Below are 4913 nucleotides of genomic sequence, written 5' to 3'. Positions count from 1 at the left end.
ACAGTTCATGTACATCACTTTTACTGCTAATGTTCACCATTAGCATTGTGTAAAATTGTAGCTTATTGGCATGAAAATGATTAAAATTATATTTTTGGAAAACAAATCTAAAGTTTATAAAATTAAATACCTGTTTTACTAACTTTCTATAGTGTTTCAAACAATAGCTTGAGGAAATTATGACCTTACTCTTGTTGATGCAAAATTGTTTAGTCTTACAGTAAGGCTCGTATGACTGCTTCAATTTTCCAGCAATGTCTCCCATGGGAGATGGACCTTGATAAACTTTTTCCACTAAAATTACAGCGACCAATTGGAAGAGCATCTGAGGAGGTTCCCAACACTGTAGTAAGATATTTTAATTTGTAATGTTAGATTATCCTCTTTCTCAAATGTATGGGGAAACATACTTCAGCATTAAGTGACTTGCACGTTGAGAGCAGTAGATCTCTTCAATGGCCCATTCATCAATTTTCAGAGTGGTATCAACCATATCTTTTTGATGATGTCTACAATTACCAGTTAGCGATACTGATGCCAAAAATAATGAAAGCCGGTGTGATTTAATGCTCTGTTGTAAATAATACTATTTAAAGACAAGGTTTGTCTGAAGAAACTAGGATGGTTTTTAAAGTTGTGTGGTTTGAAATGTGAAATTGATTCTTTGTGTAACTTAAGCTACAAAACAATTGTACAAAAATAATAGAAAGTCAAAAGCTCCCACTTTGGGAATTAATACACTATGTGGGCCATTCAGGTCTCTCATACAAAGAAATGTGAAGGTGTATGTTACCACAATAACAAATAATTTACAAGATGTCTGGTATGAAATCTATATTTAAAACATCATTTTGGATCCCACGGTATTTTTGAAATGTTTTTGATTTTTATGGGAACGGTGCCTGTTTTTTTAAAGAAAACCTTTTAACAAGCTTCAGGATATTGTTTCCCACAAGCTGTGGTACCCTGTAATCCAAAATGCTGGAACAGCAATCATTTACTCTATTAATACTGTCAATATATAGGTAGTTCAATTCGACCTTTCATTCTGTTTTATGCGCCGATTGTAGTCATAAAGTATTGAACAGAGTTAAGCAGCAATTGACATTGGGTATTTTGCGATTCAGATGTACTATAGATATTATCAGAACAGTTAAGTGCAATGACCCTTTATCACTTTGAATGGTAACCTTCTGACATTAGTGTTATTGCCATTTAATGAAAGGACAATGAGTTCAAATACTGGATAACAGAAACATCTCTGCTGTAATCAAACATTAACATCAATGCTGGAATTCTGAACTAAAAGCAGAAAATACTAGAAATGCACATATTAATCAAAACAAGAAGAGACCAATGCTTACCACATGTAAATGTTACAACATAGAAACAGGCCATTTAAACTGACCAGTTTGTTGGCATTTACCTTCCCTATAACCATAGATTCCAATCTCATTTACCATTCTGGTCCTGCATTTCTTCAACTCCTTTTATCAATCTAATCTTGGAAATTGACATCATTTCTGACCATTATCCCTGGACGTGAATTGTTGACCTTATTACTCTGTAAAGAAGGTTCTTAAGCCCTCTGTTCTAAGTATTTTACGCTTAATCTTATGCTTATGATCCCTCCACTCGATCCCTCAGCTACTGTGATTCCTCTGTTTCTATCTACCGTGTCCTATTCTTTCAAAATTTAAAACTTTGAATGTATAACCCCAGAATCTACAATTTCCTGATTTCAGTTTTTTCAAACATTTCTTCATATTTACATTTCCTCATACCAGACAGAAAATTGCCTTTTACCTTCTGGAAAACCTCAACCTCTTTACTCTAGTGTGAAATCCATTACTGCACCCAGTGCTCTCTTGAGCATGAACTGTCTGAAACATCACCCCAGTAAAAATACATATGTTTATAGGATATTGATTGAACAAATTTGCATAATTAACATTCTTATTTTGGAAAAATTACTGCTCTCATTTGTGCCTCTGTGGTCAGATATAAGAGAGAGGGCATAGTCCTTTATGCACCCACGACCTGCGCGTTTATATTTTCCAGCATGGTTAGCAGAGTATCTAATTGATTATTCTCAACTTTCTTTACCCTGGGGCTACTTAAAGGCATTTGTTAAACAATCTAGACCAAAATCAGCTGATTCCACACCAACCAACAATTGAACATAGGACCTTTCTGGTCTGGTGGCTCAGGACCACATTGCGTTCACACACTCATTGCAACAAAATTCTTTTTTAATTACAACATGAAATTCTGTATAACGAAATATTAACAATTCAATATAACGCAACTTAACTTTGCGGAGAAGAAAGTGATTCTATTTCCTAGTTAATTGTGGTAGAACTCATCTTTTAGCAGAAAATGAATGGTGCAAATGACAGTTTGGTCACGTTTTACCAAGTGTTGAGCACAGATAATTTAAGCATACATTTTTTAAATGTATCAGTACAGTTAAATCAAGCTGATACATTGCAGAATAGTCAGTTTTGAAAGCATTGTACCTTTGAAAGTATGTTCATTGGCATACATTGCACATTGCCAAGAATCCATTGAGAAGCAGTCTAATGATAACCAAGACCACTTTAATGTGCAGAAGAAAATTAACTCAATGTAATGACCAAGAATGTTTGGCTTCTGAAATCTTTATTTAGTAGTGTGCAGGAAGGTTGGCTCATTGGAAAGGAAAACAGATTTAAATCTTCAGGTTACATGGAGTAAAATTAACAAACTTGTAGTGAAGCTCAAGTGAAAGTTCTGTGCTTGCCTTAAAATGCTACTTGTTTATATCACTAGTTAGTTAGCATTCTCGCATGTGAGCCAGAAGATAGTGAGCTCAAGCCCCACTGTAGAGTGTTGGCACATTGAGGATCATTTTAAGGATTTGCACCTCAGGCACAGAGCTTCACCTACTCGGAATGTTCATGAGGATTTCTTTTAGTCCAGTCAATGATCACCACAGGCTTTTCCCACTGAGTCTGCAAATTTGTAAAATTTACCTGATAATTCAGACTGGCACTTAAGTGCAGTATTGAGAGACTATCAACTTTCACCTGAGGCCATTGAAGGTGAAGTTCTGCTAAATAAAAAAGAATTTTACATGGCACTGTGCTGCACTATCTAAAATGTCAGTGGGGATCCCAGCCATCATCCCAATGGCTACCCCACAGCAACTTAATGCAGGGAGGAATGTTAATTGCTTTAAGATGTGGCTTCCACTTCTACTTGGAAGAGCTACCAGCTCGGTTTAGGAGGCCAGAGTGGATAGTTAAAGGAGGGGAATGACCTTTGGAAAGGGTACTTCCCATAGGCACGGGAGCCTGGGAAAAGATCGCCAACTTTGCCTGACACCACGCAGCTAAAACTGCTAAGTCTTCCTGCATGACATGGGCCACATTCCCCTCCTCTTCCACACACACACACACACACACGGGGTAAATTCCCAGTGACAGATTGAGGCCCTTTACTGGCCATCAGTTGACTACTTAAGGACCTTAGTTGGCCCAAGGATGGGTGGCTGCCCCACACCTCCCCCATCTGCTAAATATTCAGGCAGTGTGTGGGTGCACAGATTGGCAACAGGAAACCTTCAAACCCACCAATGGGGTGCATAAAGTCCTGCACTATAACTCTGTTCAAAAATAACCAGGGGTTTTCCCATATCCCATACCAATATTCCCTCCTACCACATCCAAAAATATATTCACCTGTCATATATCTCATTTTTCTTGTTTGCTGTGTGAAAATTTGCTACTGCATTTGGCTACTGTTCAGAAGCTTTTTGGGATGGCCTGATTAAAGGGGAGATGGTAATGCAAGTGGACTAGTAATCCAGAGCCCCCTGCTTTAGTGACAAGGGTTCAATTCATACAAGGGAATTTAAATTTAATTAATAAAATGTGGGCATGAAAGCTATTATTGTTGATTGTTCACTAATGTCCTTTAATGTGGTTGAATCTTAACTGATCTCCTGGGCAATTAGGGATGGGCAACAAATGCTAGTTTGCCTGTGATGCTCAAATTCCATGAATGAGTAAGAAAAGTTTATTTTTTTCTTGTCTCTGTTCTTAATGGTTCCCCCAAAAGACTCTATCCTCTCTTTTTCTTGGTATTTCTGCAAAGCCTACAGAGAAGATTTACTGATTACGATTTGTCATTGACCTGTGTTGTTCAGAAATATCCCATCATCTTCATTTAAGGTGTCATTGCTGAAGGTGCACAGCATTGGAAAATTCTATCTCACCTGAATTTTAAATGACATTGGGCAGAATGTGATCTAATTGACATGGGTTCAGCCCTCTGATTGGCAAATCCACATCACTTCAGTACAGGAGATGCAAACAGTGACCAGCATCAGGCCTTTTCCAGAATAAAGGGTGGAAATTCTGCCTGGCAAGACAGCAGCACCAGAACTAGTGGCTGCTGCTGGATGTGCCCGGGGAGAAGCCTAGGATTGCCAAGGATCCAGAGCAGAGGTGAGTGAGAATGGGATTTGGGTTGTGGAGGAAAGTGAGTGTAGGGGGAATTGGATGCGAGAGCAAGAGTGCAGTTTCAGGACCCTGCCAATGCTGGGTTTCTCTATCTCGACACTAAGTGTCTTTGAAGAGGAACATCCCCAAGATGGTGACAAGAGGCTGGGAAAACCCTACCACTCACAAACCATGCCTCAACCACCACTAAATTGTGGCGGGTTCAGGGATGAGTAGTGTCAATTTGCTCAATAATAAGCCTAATTGACAACTTGCGGTGAGTATGTTGGTTTTCCCCCACAGGCCCATTCCCACCACCAGGAGACAGACATGTGGCTTCTCCTGTGATTAAGTGGGGCTGGCTGACATTTCCTGTTGCAACATGTTGCATTAAATCCAGCCCATTGTCTTGTTGAATGCACAGCACAA

The sequence above is a fragment of the Carcharhinus amblyrhynchos genome, chromosome 2, assembly GCF_965287045.1.
Source record: "Carcharhinus amblyrhynchos chromosome 2, sCarAmb.v2.hapA, whole genome shotgun sequence".
In the NCBI taxonomy this organism is placed as follows: Eukaryota; Metazoa; Chordata; class Chondrichthyes; order Carcharhiniformes; family Carcharhinidae; genus Carcharhinus; species Carcharhinus amblyrhynchos.
Note: the sequence above shows the minus strand (reverse complement) of the source record.